The sequence below is a fragment of the Arachis ipaensis genome, chromosome B4 (assembly GCF_059453495.1).
Source record: "Arachis ipaensis isolate K30076 ecotype BB chromosome B4, ASM5945349v1, whole genome shotgun sequence".
Taxonomy (NCBI): Eukaryota; Viridiplantae; Streptophyta; class Magnoliopsida; order Fabales; family Fabaceae; genus Arachis; species Arachis ipaensis.
This window is the reverse complement of record NC_142439.1, coordinates 142,504,691-142,521,864: the sequence shown is the minus strand read 5'-3', so window position 1 is coordinate 142,521,864 and position 17,174 is coordinate 142,504,691. Positions and strand designations below refer to the sequence as shown.

At 40.2% G+C, this 17,174-nt stretch overlaps 1 pseudogene; it reads right to left on the bottom strand.

Annotated features, from left to right (window-relative positions):
* Window positions 1-10,993: 10,993 nt before the first annotated feature.
* On the bottom strand, window positions 10,994-12,408 carry LOC148569493 (uncharacterized; annotated as a pseudogene).
* Between the last annotated feature and the right edge of the window lie 4,766 nt (window positions 12,409-17,174).

Genomic DNA, 17,174 nt, shown 5'->3' with positions numbered 1-17,174 from the left:
CTTAATGGCAGGATAACATTGAGTCAATTTTGAAACGTTAGGGACTTAAATAGGACGATTGAAATGTTAGGGACAACTTTAGAATTTACCTCAAACGTTGGGGACAAAAACAATACTTTACTATAAAAAAAGTAGGTCAACAAACTATATCTAATTATAGAATATTATTTTGAAGTTATGAAATACACAAATAAAATAATAAAACTATACCATTTATGTTCAAATGCCTTTGATATATATGCAGAATGTCATCTGAAAGTTGCGACCAATAATTCTCGCAGACAAAGACAGATCTCGTAAGACAAATATTTAAATAGATACTTTTTTTTTAATTCCCGTACTTTTCCAAAATCTTTATTAATAAAAAGTGTGGATCCATAATTGATATTTAAAACTCTCATTGTTTCTGAAAAAAATTACAAAATAATATATAATTTAAAATTTATAGTTATATATGTATGACTAAAAATACTATAGAAAAGAAATAGAAAAAAGAACAGAGAGAACAACACATGTCCATTACAACCTTTGTTAGAAACCAAACTCAGCAAGAGGAAGCTGTTAAAACCATCAGTTATTGGATTACCTCCAACATGGCTGGAGCTATCTTTATCTTCTGCCAAACCAGCAAGTGCTGCAGAACCAGATAGCCCTAAATCTTCAACCTCAACTAGGTTAACATACTCAAAGTTCTTGCAGTACTTGGATAAAGGTGCTGTGAAGAAAGTTGACCTGTTTGAGAATGAAACTATTGTTATTGCTAAGATATACAATCCAGCATTGGAGAAAATCCAAAGGGTCAAGGTTTAGTTACCAGGGTTGCCTCAGAAGTTGCTGAGGAAAATGAAGGAAGAAAATGTTGACTTTGCTACTCACCCTATAGATGTAAGTTGGTTGGTCTGCAATATTTGATTTCTTGGGAAATTTTGCATTTCCCTTGATATTGCTTGGTAGTCTACTCTTGAGGAGTTCTTTAAATAATCCTGCTGGCCCCAACTTGCCTTTTGGACTAGGAAGCTATGGATTTTAGCATAGATATTATATGATTTATAGTGTATGATATGATGTTTATAGTTATATATAAAAGGTCCATAACTATATGAATTTTACCTTAAGATATGATATATGTATATACTTTGCATAAAAATACATGTCACTTTGATATTCATCATAACTGCATTAATTTTTTAGCATATGATAAGATATTCATCATAACTACATGAATTTTGGAATATGATATGATCAGCATAACTACACGATACACTTTTATTCCATGTTTACTTCAGAAATAAGGCAAAGTTTGAGATGGAACTAAACACAGGAGTGACATTTGAGGATGTAACCGGAGTTGATGAAGCCAAGCAAGATTTCCAGGAGGTTGTGGAGTTCTTGAAGACACCAGAGAAGTTCTCAGCTGTGGGAGCGAAGATTCCGAAAGGGGTCCTTTTGGTAGGGCCACCAAGGACAGGGAAGACATTGCTGGCTAAAGCAATTGCAGGAGAAGTTGGTGTTCCATTCTTTTCTCTATCAGGTTCAAAGTTCATTGAAATGTTTGTTGGTGTAGGTGCTTCAAGGGTGAGGGACTTGTTCAACAAGGCAAAAGCGAATTCGCTGTGTTTGGTGTTTATGTTAGGTACCAGAGTTAATAAGGACAAATAACTAAAATTTGTGATCGAGAAATAGATAGAACTGTACAAGAATATCGACAAACAGTGAAAATAATATGATAAAGTGGTAAATTACAATCTCTCACAATATATAAAGAAGTCTATAATACTCTCTTAGGTATTATGGAAATTCATACAAAGAAATTACACATATGAGAAACCTTACTATTTTTCTCTCTAAGTTTTCCTCACTAATTCTATGCAAAACATGCCATACATTAGCAAATGCCTTAACCCCCTATATATGGTATTTTGTGGAGGTGCATTTAATTTACAAGTTGATCAAGTTGTGCATAAATTGTACAAGTGTGTGTACTAGAGTCTTCTTTCACATTCATCTTTATCAAGTTGTATGACAAGTTGATAAATATCAACTTATGTAACAACTCATTCTTTGACTAAGTCAAAGATTACAACTAAGCTAACTTATCTTCAAGTTGCAAATTTTGACTAGAACTTTGACTATGCAAGTTGGACAACTTACAAGTAGTTTCATGAGTCTTCTAACTTGATAAGAACCATTTGCATCATACTTGATTATAGACCAAACTTAAATTCTATAATGTTCTTTAATATTCTTGAAACGTCATCATTCTCCACTTGTATCACTTGTAACCTCTAGCTAATTTTGTTGACTTCAAACCAAAAAAAGAATTTTACTTCTTCTTTTCACGATCTCCCACTCAAAATTGTTCTTTTGGTGTATTCATGCTACTCATATTTTCAATAGGCCAAGAGAAGGTCTGCACCAATTAAATTTATCTGTATTGATTGGTTTTGTCATGATATCTATAAAATTATCGTTGGTGTGGATTTTCTGCATATCCACTTTTCCTTCCTCCACTACTTCACGAACAAAATGATATTAAACACCTATGTGCTTCGTTCTTAAGTGAAAGGCTGGATTTCTTAAGATGTGTAAGTCACTCTGACTATCACAAAATATTGGAATCATATCCTGATTGTGCCCGAGTTTCTCCATTAACCTTTGCAACCAAATTGCTTCCTTACAAGATTGCATAACTGCTATATATTCAGCTTTTGTAGTTGATAATGCTATAATTGCTTGTAATTTTGATAACCAATTTACTGCACCTCTTACAAGTGTGAACACGTAGTACGTAGTGAATTTTCTTTTGTCAAAGTCTCCTGCAAAACCAGAGTCAACATAATCTTTGATGCTAAATTCAGATCCTCCAAAACATAAAGCAACATAAAAAGTTCCTTTGATATATCTCAGGATCTTCTTCACAGCATTCTAGTACTCTTTTCTTAGATTTGCCATGAAGCTGCTGACCATCCCGACAGATTGAGCGATATCTGGTCTGGTGCAAATTATGGCGTACAATAACATAAGGTTTTCCACTGCAGATGTATACAGTACTCGAGATATTTCTATCTTCTCTGTTTTACTGCTAGGACACAACTTAGAAGATAATTTAATATTGACAGAAAGTGAGGTAGATATTGGCTTACACTCTTGCATGTTGAAGCGCCACAAGACCTTCCTCAAGTAATTTTCTTAGGATAGTCAAATCTTCCTATCTTTTCTGTCTTGACAAATCTGCATCCCCAAAATCTTGTTTGCTGGTCCCAAATCTTTCATATCGAACTCCCTAGCGAATTGAGCCTTTAATTCCTGGACACGATCTTTGTTGGGGCCTTTTTTTTTAGCAAATTCATTCACCACCAGTCTTGTACGATAACGTTCTATCTGGTCGTGATTGTCACATTGTATTTTGTAAATCCATTTGTTACCAATTGCTTTCCTTTTGTCTGGGAGTGGGACAAGCTCCCACATCTTGTTTCTGTGTAGTGCTTCTATTTCTTCTTGCATGGCTGTCATCTATAAAGAAAAATCTGGACTTTCAACAGCCTCTTGAAAGGTTGATGGTTCTCCATCTTCAGTAACAAAACAATATGCATCATGGCAAGTCATGACATAGTCGGCATGCTATGATAGTTTTCTCAGTTCACGTGTTGTTCTGCGAGCTTCAGATGATTCTTGTACAACTTGCTCAAGTTTTGCTTTAGAAGAGTCATTTTCTTTAGATTTATGATATCTGTATTCTAATCAAAGGAAAAACTTTTACATTGGTGATAGTTGGTGGGTAAACTTTACTATATACTGAAATCAAACATTATTATATTTTCAATATGCTAATTGTTCGTGTTAAATTTAAAGTTGGGACAACATTATTGAACCGTTTAAAATTTTTTCGGACTGAAATATGTCGTTTAAAACGTTAGAAACCAAATTAAAAATCATTCCAAACATTGGAGATAAAAATAGTACTTTACTCTAAATTATATAAATAGTAGTTAGATATACATATAACGATTAAAATAAACTAACTTAGATTAGGCGAAAAATCAGCTCATTCGTTCGTTTAAATGAGTGTCCGTATTATGATACCACATTTTTTAAAAATTTAAAGTCATAAAAAAAAGCATATAAATAATTATATCTCTAATAGAAAAATTAAATGTCGCTTTATATGTATATATCAATTCAATGGCTAATTATAGACCATTAAATAGAGTTCTGATTTGTGACGATTAATCGTTATTATGCCCGCCGGTTAAAGGATACTATCCGAAACCAAAATTAATAAGCCCCAATAATTTCAAATGATGTACGTTATTTTTTTAATTTCTTTTTGGTACATGCAACCTAGCTATATTTGCAGCTGAATTCATAGTAATTAGCATCGCATTTGAATTTCTTAGAAAGATTGAGTATGAATTAATCCACAAAACTTGAGAAAACATGAACAACATATACGCCAATCAAAATCAACCATAATCTTCCCTACTTATTTCACTCATCATTATTTGGTAAGAAAAAATATTCTCTCATTAGAATAAGGAACGGAACTGAATCACAATTAGGGAAGTGAATAGTTGATAAGTACGTAAAGTGATTTGTTTATTTAGACTTTAGATTATGATTTGTTAAAAGACATTGACTATATATATAAGATCCAACGTGACTAACGCATTATTTATTCTCATTCAATATCAAAATCATTTGGCACACTTATTTGGAACTTATAATCTTTTCTTTCACATTTGAGTATTTGACTGACAAAGTTACTTTTACACTATCATATTTCAAATTTTCTATCCGTGGCCACATAAAACAAACTTAATAATCAAGAACGTAACAACCCCGGAATTATATAAAAAATGTTATGTATCATATACTACGTATTTTTATGTAGGTTGGCTGCTGTATAACTCGTCCGTCGATGAGTAGCTGTAAATCTTTCGTCGGAATGAAATATACTTTGACAATGAAAGAGCAGAAGGTGAGCACCTGTAAAAAGCACTCCAACACTCCAACACTAAATGGACTTTCTGCTGGGACCTGTGGAGGCAGATGACGGAGGCGAGCAGCGCGGGGAGAAAATGGTCCCCCGAAGCGGTAGGGTAGCCTCCGTGGCTTCCTTCCGCGAACGCACGAGATCCCCCCCCCCCCATCACCTCCCCGCGGCGAACTGAGCTCCCCTCGCGTTCCTAGGAGAGGCGACCCTTTTGGAGGAATGGGGAGTGATAGCGCCAGAATAATGCAAGAGCTACGTCACAGGGTACAGAACTTGGAGCGAGAACTGGCAAGCAGGAAGCGCTACCAGCCGGCTCCGAGGCAAGATCGTTCCCCAACTCCTCAAAGGAGAGGGAGAAGCCCCCGAAGAAGTCGCTCCAGACGTACCCCGGACCCCCGATCAGAATCAGAGAGCCAAGGAGAGAGTAGGGAAGTGCCAAGAAGACAGCGAGATCCCGTAATTTACACCCGACCTCCGACAAGAAATACAATGGAGGAAAACCGAGAAGACAGCAGAGAAAGACCAAAAAGAAGGCGACAACCCGTAATCATGGGGGCAACCCCTTTTCACCATTCCAACCTCGAGGTCTGGCTACCGAAGCACTTTGATAAGGCAACGAACATGAGGTATGATAGGACCCAAGACCCCCAAGAACATCTAACGGCCTTCGAGGCCAGGATGAATTTGGAAGGGGTGGGTGATAAAGTGAGGTGTCGCGCCTTCCCCGTGACCCTAGCGGGGCCGGCAATTCGCTGGTTCAACGCTCTCCCCCAAGGCTCGGTGACAACCTTTGCGGACATAGCCTGCGCCTTCCTGGCCCAGTTTACCACGCGTATCGCTAAAGCTAAGCACCCCATCAACTTGTTAGGAGTGACGCAGAGGAGTGGGAAACTGACCAGGAACTACCTGGACAGGTTCAATGATGAATGCTTGGAAATTGACGGCCTAACCGACTCAGTGGCCAGTTTATGCTTGACGAACGGGTTACTGAACGAGGATTTCAGGAAACACCTCACCACCAAGCCCTGTGGACAATGCAAGAAATACAAAATGTGGCGAGGGAGTATATCAATGACGAAGAGATTAGCAAAGTCGTGGAAGCCAACAAGCGGCAGCCCGTCTACAACTCTGGTTGTCATCCCGGTAGCGGGGAAAGGGGTAAGGAGCACCCCAAGGACGGAGGGCCAGCTAAAGCTTTCAATTCGTTCTCCCGGGTAGGGAAGTTTACAAACGACACTCCCTTGACAGCCCTGATCGTTGAGGTCTACCAGCAAATAGCCGAGAAGGGCATCCTATCGAAACCCCGACAACTCAAGGATAGAACTGGAGGGAACAAAAACCTCTATTGCGACTACCACAAGGGCTTCGGCCATAAGATCTAAGATTGTTTCGACTTGAAGGATGCTCTGGAGCAGGCGATTCGGGAAGGTAAGCTGGCAGAGTTCTCTCACCTTATAAGAGAGCCCAAAAGGCGAGATCATGACCGATCTGGCGATGATAGGAGCCGCGCTGTGAAGCCAAGATGAGACCCTGAGGAGGACAACGAGCGCGGCCTCACCATTGTGAACGTTGTAGTCGGAAGAGACGTGGCTCCGAGGTCGAAGTCGACATGCAGGAAGGATGCCAAAGTCTTGGCTGTGTCGTGGTCCAGTTCCACGTCCTCCTCCAGGAAAGTCCTGTCAATATCATTTGGACCAGATGACCAGTGGTTTAACGACTTGCCGGAGAGCCCTCCTATGGTGATTACAGCAAGGGTGGGAACTGGTCTGGTCAGGCGAATCCTCGTAGACACAGGAGCCGACTCGAACATCATGTTCCGTAACGTCTTTGATGCCCTGGGCCTACGAGACACCAACCTGAGAGCCCACCAACACGGTGTGGTCGGCTTAGGTGATAACTTCGTTAAGCCTGATGGAATAGTTTCCCTCCCAGTCTCTATAGGAGGGGGTAAAGGAAAGAGATCGGTCATGGCAGGGACTCCACCGCCTATAATCTCATCTTAGGAAGAAAAACCATCAATGAGTTCGGAGCTGTGGTTTGTACTAAGCTATTGGTAATGAAGTTTGTTGCTGATGATGGGTCGGTTGGATCCATCAGAGGAGATTTGGAAATAGCGGTTGCTTGTGACAACGCCAGTCTTTTCCTGAGGAAAAAGTCCAAAGAGGCAGCCGGGGTCTTCCTAGCCGACCTGGACGCAAGGGTCGAAGACAGAGCCAGACCAGAACCCGAAGGAGATATTGAGAAGTTCAGGGTCGGCGACTCGGAAGAAAAGTTCACCTTCGTGAACAGGAACCTCCCTCATGACTTGAAAGGACCACTGGTGAAAATGATTCGAGCAAACGGCAATCTGTTCGCCTGGATACCGGCCAACATGCCATAAATTGATCCCCGATTTATGTCACACCACCTGCCCGTCAGGGCAGAAGCTAAGCCGGTGGCACAGAGGAGGAGGAGGAAATGTCCCAGGAAAGAGCTAACGAGGTGGCCAGGCAAACGGCCAGTCTGCTAGAAGCGGGGTTCATCCGAGAACTGGACCACTCGACCTGGCTATCAAACATAGTCCTAGTTAAGAAAGCCAATGGAAAGTGGAGAATGTGCGTGGACTATTCTGATCTCAACAAGGCATGCCCCAAGGATTCCTTCCCCCTTCCTAACCTTGATGCTCTTGTAGACGCGGCCACGGGATATCGTTTTCTGAGTTTCATGGATGCATATTCTGGCTACAACCAGATTCCAATGCACCGGCCAGACAAGGAGAAGATGGCGTTCATAACGCCAGGGGGTACGTACTACTATTAGGTGATGCCTTTCGGACTGAAAAATGCAGGAGCAACATATCAGAGGCTGATGAACAAGGTATTTAGCAGTCTCATTGGCAGGATGGTGGAAGTGTATATAGACGACATCTTAATAAAGACCACCCAGGCTGAGGACCTCATCAGGGATCTGGAGACCATGTTTGCATCTCTTCAGCGGCACAACATGAGGCTTAATCCTCTTAAGTGTGACTTCGCTATGGAAGCCGGGAAGTTCTTGGGTTTTATGATAACCCAAAGAGGAGTGGAAGCCAACCCGAAGAAATGTGAAGTAATCCTGCAAATGAACAGCTCAGGGTGCGTCAAGGATGTACAAAGGTTAGCGGGAAGACTTACTGCCCTATCACGATTTCTCGGTGCGTCGGTAGCAAAGGCGCTCCTGTTCTTTAACTTGATGAAAAAGGGGATTGCGTTCGAATGGACCCCAGCATGTGAGGAGGCTTTCCACAATTTCAAGAAGATACTGTCGACACCCCCTGTCCTCAGGAAACCCAAAGACTATGAAGCACTATATCTATACATAGTCGTAACTGATGAAGCCTTGGCAACTGTCCTGGTACGAGAAGAAGGAAAAATACAGCAATCAGTCTACTTTGTGAGCAAGGTGTTGCAGGGCACAGAGCTGAGGTACAGTAAGTTGGAAAAGCTGGCATACGCTCTCCTGACCTCCTCTCGTAGGTTGTGACAGTACTTCCAAGGACACCAGATAATCGTTAGGACGGACCAAGCAATCCGTCAAGTGCTACAAAAGCCCGACCTGGCGGGCAGAATGATGACCTGCGCAATCGAACTGTCTCAGTATGACTTGCAGTACGAGCCCAGACATGCAATCAAGGCCCAAGCAATGGCTGATTTTCTGGTCGAAGTGATGGGAAACACTCCCGATACACCGAACACACGGTGGAAGCTCCATGTGGACGGAGCCTCCAACCAAACGTTCGGAGGAGCAGGAGTCATTCTAGAAAGCCCAACGGGAGTCGTATACGAGCAATCGATCAAGTTCGACTTTCCGGTGTCCAATAATCAAGCAGAATACGAGGCTCTTCTTGACGGCCTGCAATTGGCGAGGGAAGTTGGGGCCACCAGAGTTAAAGTATATAGTGACTCTCAGATTGTCACATCGTAGGTTAATGGAACGTATCAAGCCAGGGACTCACTGCTGCAGAAATACTTGGAAAGGGTCAAGAAGCTAAGTGAGGAGTTCGACGAGGTCACGGTGCAGCACGTTCCGAGGGAGAGGAACACACGGGCTGATCTCCTATCAAAGCTGGCAAGCACGAAGCCAGGAACAGGTAACCAATCTCTCATTCAAGGTTTGGTAAAAGAACCAACAGTGACTTTGCATTTAACCCAAGCAGACCCCTCATGGATAGACCCGATCACTGATTTCATTGAAGACGGTAAACTCCCTAATGACGAAAAGACGACAAAGGTGCTAAGAAGAGAAGCCTCCAAGTATACAATAATACAAGGCCAGCTGTTCAAGAAAGGGCTCAACCAACCTCTATTGAAGTGCCTACGCTCCGACCAAACAGACTACGTGTTAAGCGAAGTCCATGAGGGGTGTTATGGCCATCACATCGGAGGGAAGACCTTAGCCCGAAAGCTCGTCCGGGACGGTTACTACTGGCCCTCAATGATGGCGGACTCCAAAGAGTTTGTAAAGAGATGCAGAAGATGTCAAGAGAATGCCAAATTTCACAAAGCACCAGCAGTTGAACTAAGCCTGCTGACGGCCTCCCGACCATTCTCATAGTGGGGAGTCGACCTGTTAGGGCCTTTCCCGGTTGGACCTGGACAGGTCAAGTACCTAATTGTCGTCGTCGACTATTATACCAAATGGGTAGAGGCCGAGCCGTTGGCCAGCATATCTTCGGCTAATTGTCGGAAGTTCATATGGAGACAAGTAATAGCCAGATTTGGAATCCCAGAGGTCGTCGTCTCGGACAATGGGACACAGTTTGCCGACAAGAAATTCGGAGAATTTCTCGCCGTCTTAGGCATAAAGCAGAAGTTCTCGTTTGTTGAGCACCCCCAAACCAACGGCCAAGTCGAAGCGGCAAACAAGGTCATCCTACAAGGCCTCAAAAAGCGAATTGACCAGAAGAAGTGAGAATGGGCAGACGAGCTAGCCTCAGTCTTCTAGTCTTATCGCACAACTCAATAGTTATCTACAGGGGAGACACCCTTCCGGCTCACCTACGGGGTGGACGCGGTAATTCCTGTGGAGATAGGGGAACCGAGCCCGCGGCTACTTCTGGGAGGAGTCGAAAAAGCCGTAGAAAAGGGTTTAGTGGATGAAAATAGAGAGATGGCCCACTTGTCGGAGACGGCATTGAAGCAGAGGATGGCCCTGCGTTACAACGCCAAAGTCCTCAAAAGAGATTTTGAGCCGAGCGACCTAGTCTTACGACGCAACGACATCGGTCTTCCAACACCAAGAGAAGGACAGTTGGCGGCAAATTGGGAAGGTCCATACAGGGTGAAGGAAGTACTTGGCAATGGTGCCTACAAGTTGGAGCGGCTAGACTCCCATAACATGGAATGCAAGGAACCTAAGAAGATTCTATTCCTAGGAGCCGGGGCACACCCAGCGAGCAAGCGGTTTGCCGGCCTAGCCGGTTTAGTAAGACCCATACTACTTTATGTTTATATTACTCCCTATTGGTTGTTTATATAAATGATAATTTGCTACACTGATTGTCCCCCTAGTTTCAAACTTCTCATTTTAAATTTTGATACACCGTTTGAAATTGTTCAAATTATTTTGCCAATTCCATAGCGACACGGCATCCCGGGATTGATCACCCCAGGAACCAACAAAGTCGCAAACACTACAACAAACGGCTGCTAAGTAAAGCCAAGTTTGAGATATTCAAACAAAAAAGCCACGACCTGGCTTCATTAATTGCCAACGAGACGACAAATAAACGGTAAGCGGATACCAAGCGAGTTAATTACCAACGAAATGGCAAACAAACAGCAAATACCAGGCGAGTTAATTATCGGCAAAATGGTCGACAAGTAAACATCTACCAACAAAACGGTAAACAAGTTCGCTAGAACTACTCAAGTATTCAGAAATCTACATATTACAAAAATTTCAAACAAAATACAACAAGTAAGATTACATCATTTCTTTGGAATATCAACTATCTTGCCATCCTTGATGGTCTTGAAAATGCTAACGGCGGAGGTGTCGAAGTCCGGAGCTAGCAGTTTCACCTGAGCCTTGATAGCCTCCTCGGTCATCAGGATGGCATTCTTACCTTGCTTCATGGTCTCTTTATACTTCTTCTTCAAATCAGCTGCTTAAGTCTTGGCTGCGGTCGCTGACGAAAGATCCTCATCGTGCTCTTTCTCGAGCTAATTCACCCGACCTTGAGCAACGCTGAGCTGACCTTCCAAGGAAAGCTCCCGCTCGGTAAGTCGCACTACGGCAGCATCAGAAGTCTTGATCTTCTCCTCGGCGTCAGCTAGCTACGTCTAGAGCGACTTGACCTCAACCTTGTACTTGTCATTAGCCTTAACAGATGATTGAAGCTTGTTCTCCAATGACCGCGCCCCCGCCAAGGCGGTTTCTGCTTTTCTCGCTATGGCGGCTCCCCGGAGCAAGGTACAATACATCCATCTGGCCTGCGAGGCGAGATCTCCACCGTGGAAAAAGTCCTCTGTGCCGGGGAGCAGTTGGGAATCAATGAAGTTCTCGGCATCGAAGTTCTTCTCCATCACCGTGAGGACTCCCTCGGCGCTAGAAGATGGTTTCCTCTTTCTTGGGTTGTCAACAACCACCACCTCAGGCCCTTCACCCTCCGCCTCGATCTCTGGTCAGGGACTCGGACCAGCACTGGTCCCAATCACCTCCCCCTGGGTAGGTTGGGACTGAGCCTCGACCTCGACAGCATCTTTGGGGGCACCTCATTGTTATGGGTGGCAGAGTCATCCTCGCTATCATAAGCAAGAAATGTATTAAACAAAGCATCAAGTCCAACCTGTTCGCCAGCCAATGATACTGCAACAACAGATGAGAGCTCGTTAGTTGGTAAAACGGTTAATCAATTGTACAAATAATAAACACGAGCAAAGAACCAAGCGACCACGCACCTACATAACCCTAGCCATGTCCTGATCGCCTATAAGAAGATGGGGGTTAACATGGTTCCTGCCAACGATAGCCAACAAAACATTGGTAACCTTCTTGTTCTCAGGGGACAACCCTTTGTATGTCACCTTCGTGAAGGCCTTCGCCCCCGCCCCAAAGCTCCAATAGGTCGGGATGCGGCGCTCCCCTTCCAAGGTCAGCCAGAAGGGGTGCCAACCTTCAGCGGGGCGAACTTTGAAATACTTATCTTTAAAACCGTGGTAAGAATCCTCAAACAAGCTAAAGATCCTCCGACCTTGGCCTGCTCAGAAGGACATGAAGCCTTTTTTGGCCTTTCCCTCTTTGGAAGGGTTTGTCAAGGTGAAAAGGAACAAAAATACCTCGACGAAGGCCGACAGCTCTAAATACTAACAAACCATCTCGAAACAGCGGATAGAGGCCCAGCTGTTAGGATGCAACTGAGACGGCGCCATGTCACATCGATCGAGCAGCGCCATTTGAAAGGGGGGAAAAGGGGATGCGAACCCCCAGCTGGGTGAACATCGCCTTATACATCCAGATCCAATCGGGGACCCGGGGAGAGTGTAGGTTTAGTTGGAATATCCATTCCTGGCTGGTAGGAATAAAAACCTCATAGTTAGCCTCCTCGGGGTCTCCCACGCAGAGATACTCGGCTTGTCAGAACTCCGTAAGTTCCTCCAAGGACATCTAGTTGGGGGTTTCCTTCACATCCGAGGTCACCCAGGCGTATCGATCATAAGGTGCCCTCGCAACGGGAACCCTCGCGATGGGATGTTGGGCCATACCTACAGTGGGGGCACCACTCAGAGTCAGTCTATGAGGTCGGGAGACCGGCACTAATGCCAAAAACTATAGTTAGCCTACCCAATGTCTACAGTCAAGTCTAAACACCAAATCCATAGTTAAAACGAAGCCTATGGACAAAAGCCAAAAACCTGGAATGGTTACCCCCCCCCCCCAAGGATCTACCTAATGCTAGCGCAACCAAGCATGCAATTCGACACAATGCACAAGTGCACATAAAAATTGAAACAGAAGAACAAGTAGTATAACAACAAGATTAAACCAGCCAGAACAACAGAAAGAAAAACAACTTACCAGGATGATGTTATTTATCGAAGAAGGAAAAGAAATCCTTGGGGAGATTCTGACGAAACAGGCGATTCGCAGTAGGAACTTTGGACAAAATAAGAAAAAGTGAGAAGGGAAAATGATTATGAAACGTGAAAGGGAAGGGAAAGAGAGGCTGAGTAGTAACTGACGCAGGGGAGCGCGAAAGACGAGGACAAAACAGTCATTTCACATAGGGTTCGAATTACCCATTAAGAGCATTAAATGCTCAGCACAAAGAACGAGGCGACAAAAGGCATACCCTCGAAGCGACGAGCCTCACTCGCGCGTAGGGGGCACGCCCCTACTCAGACAGACGATTAACCGACCAAGTGGCGAAGCTACTGAAAGCAACGGAACGCGCCACCCAAGTTGTTCACAACGCTAGCTGGCGCGTTGGGGGCACTGTTACGGCCCAGCCCAGGTGGCACTCTGACTGGACCAACCCGACGTGCAGGGCCACCCGACCCGAGTTGTCGGGCTGCTGGGCGTCGCACGTCCGGACCCTGACCCGGACATCTTTCCTCCAGGAAGCTAGCTACCTAACAACTGGAGAAAGAAAAGTTCCAGGAAGGTGGGTCTGCCCTCGTGGGACCTACCCCACTGACAGGGTATATATGGGGAGGGCCCTACCCCTCTCCCACGGTACGTCACTAGCCCCTTTATTCTCTCACCACCATCTGCACCATTGCTGACTTGAGTGTCGGAGTGTCATTACCGCAGCAGCTCGGGAGGTCGTGAAGTCTCCATCCTCTTCCTCTGGACCCAGACCAAGGCTGGTTTCTACCATTTCACCTTCAGAGCTCTACCGACCCGTTAGGAACCCGAAATACCGAACAACTCTATTTGAGTTGTGATGACATGTATATATCATAACTTTAGTACTTAATTTGATAAAATTTTTATTTTTTATAAAATAGTATATTGAAGTTGACTTTTAAAAATATTTTTTTAAATATTCTAGCGCTTATATTTAGTAAATTAAATTAAAAGCACTTTCAGTAAATATAAATAATAATAATTATATTTAGTAAAATAATTTTTAAAATTTAAAATAAATGTAATTAATATAAATAAAAAGTTAAATTTGATCATGAATGAAATTTGGCGTCAATAATTTAATTAAGTATAAATAATACTGAAACCAACTTTAAAATTTATTTTTTTATGTGCTTTTAAAAATACTCATAATTTTTTAAAACTACAAGCATGTGATTTTTTTTTTATTTACCAAATGTAAAGTGATGCATTTGTATTTTTGAAATGCACAAACATATTTTCAAAAATTTTACTAAAATCAAGCCTAAATAATATCAAAGTAAATTTTTTTTTCTATTTTTATTTATTTATTTATTTTGTTTCTTAAAAGTATTTACTATGAGATCCAATGACTAATTTTTTTTTTGGGTACATAATGACTAAGGTTTTTGTTGTTGGCCATTTGCTTAAAAAGTAAACTACTTATTATGAGATGCTTTCCAATTTTGTTTTTGTATTTGATGCTTTTCAATTAAATTTAAATATATTCATTTTTTTTTTTGGTAATACATACATTTTATTTTACGAAAGACGAATTTTTTGGTCTTTGGAGTTTGGTCCACTCTCTAACTAATGTTGCTTCTCCTAACTCTATAACGCAATGAGTATTTTTGGGCCGGTATACTCTCGTAACAACTCTTGAAAGTGGGTCACCGATTTAGTTAGTTCCAAACTTCCAGTACCTCTTGAATAGGGTGATAAATTGATAATGAGGATGATAGCATGGCTTTTTGCCTTATTGGATTCCACTCCGGCTTATAATAATTTATGTAAAACACGTCTCACTCCTATTTACCGATAGTAAAAAGTTGAATCATAATCTATTTTCGTGGGTTAAAATAAAAATTTAAATATAATACAATATTATTAACTATTTTATTAATTATTTTATATATATTATATTTATTATATATTAAAATTATATATATTTATATATAATATAACGATGCAGATATTACATAAATTCGACTCCAACCCGCTAAAAGTTCATTCTGTACTAGAGTAGGTAATTACATCTCGAACAGATAAGAACAGGATGGATACTCGCAAATTTGAGTAATATTGCAATCCCTACTCTTAAACCACTCAAGTTCTTTGAGAGAAGTTGATGATAAATTTTCATCATGACTCTATACCAAAAAAAAAATCAATATGATCATTTTTTAGGTAAAATGTAATTAACCTTTGTATTATATTTTTTCTGTACTATATTTATAGAAAGAATTTCAGGTATTCCTAGTATATTAATATTTTAATAGTTTTAATCATTGATTTTGTTTATAAAAAAATATAATATATGTTAATTAAAATCAAATTTTAAGAATATTTAAAAGAAAAAGAATATTTAAAAGATTTTTGTGTATTATATGTCTAGTGTTTAAATTTTTTTTTTTCAATTGTTCAACATAATGCTAAAGACAACTAATGAATATTTGTACATTATTAGATTACTACCAGTTGCCATAAATCAAATAAAATCAATCAGTTTCTTTGCCATTGTCGTCACCATTATCGTCTAAGACTAAGAAAATTTTGATGGCCCTACCATATTTACATAATGACACAAAAAAAAAAAAAAAAAAAAAAAAATCTTAAGGCGAGGCAAAAGCTAGCTAATAGGTGGTGTTGAAGAAAGGAAAACGGATTGTATGAACTGAATTATGAATACGATAGTAGGATTGGTTGATGATTTGAAATTAAATGATACAAAGCTTAAGCTTATATAGCACACTTAGCATATAGATATATATATATACTGGAGATAAGAGGAATAACAGAATATACGATCAGTAACAAACTGAATAACAGAAAGTTAGTTATTTTCTGTTGGATAACCTGGAGGGGAAGTAACACCGTGTTAGTAACTAACAAACTGAATAACAGAAAGTTAGTTACTTTCTGTTGTGTTATTTTCTGGTTACTAACACGGGAAGTAACACAAAGTTTTTTTTTTTTTGGGTCACAACAAAAAAGTTTGTTTAGTTCTCTAATCTTATCATCATCTTCATCCCTTTTATGGGTTGACTGTCTTCATTTTGGGCCAAATATGCCTGAAGAAAACTAGTTTTATAAATTCATAATTTCACTCTACCGAAAAAAAATTTCAGTAAACCAAAAAAAAAAAAAAAAACATAATTCCATATATATATGTTTTAAAAATTAAAATAACATATTTTTCAAAAATATACAAAAAATGGAACTTATACAATTATAAAAGAGGATAGAAAAAATTTGTCAATACGTAGTTACAGATATAAGTTTTTCTCTTAAATGATTGGATGCATGTATATAATATGTTGCATTATTGCCACCAAGAAAATGAGCATGACAAACTTTTGAAATCGTGAAAGTATATGATATATACCAAGTGTGATATTAATAATTGGTGGATGACTAGGAGAGATTACGGATAGAAGATTTTACTAATCATAATTCTATTGGGATGGTATATTATCAGAAGGAAAAACCTCAATCACTACCATAATTTATTATTTTTTATTAATATTTTTAATTATAAATCTAATTTTTTTAATTTAATAATTTAATAATATTTTTAATTTATATTTTTAAATATTATTAGTTAATTATTAGTCAAAAATAATAAATTTAACTATTTTTTAGTATTTTTCATATGAAAAGAGAAATATTCAAGAATCATCATAATCTATTATTTTTTATCATTATTCTTAATTATCAATTCAATTTTTTTAATTTAGTAATTCTACAATATACTTTTAACTTATATTTTAAATATTAATACCTAATTAATAATAAAAAATAATAAATTCTGATGTCACTCTAATATTTCTAAAAAAATATAGTAATAAGTTCAAGGATATTAGTTTTAGACCAAAGGAAAACAAATAACAAAAACCATAACAAACCAGAGTTTGTAGGTGTTTCGAACAAAAAGATTGCTGAATTGGATTGAATCAAAATTGAGTCGATTCCCACGTATTAGACGAATTTGTCACAAAAGAACTTTGCCTCTAACGGAGGTGATGTAAATTCAGCACAAATATTATTTATTTTTCCTTTTTCACTATCTTGCAATTATTTGGGAATACATGTTGACATTTTTTAGTCCAAACAA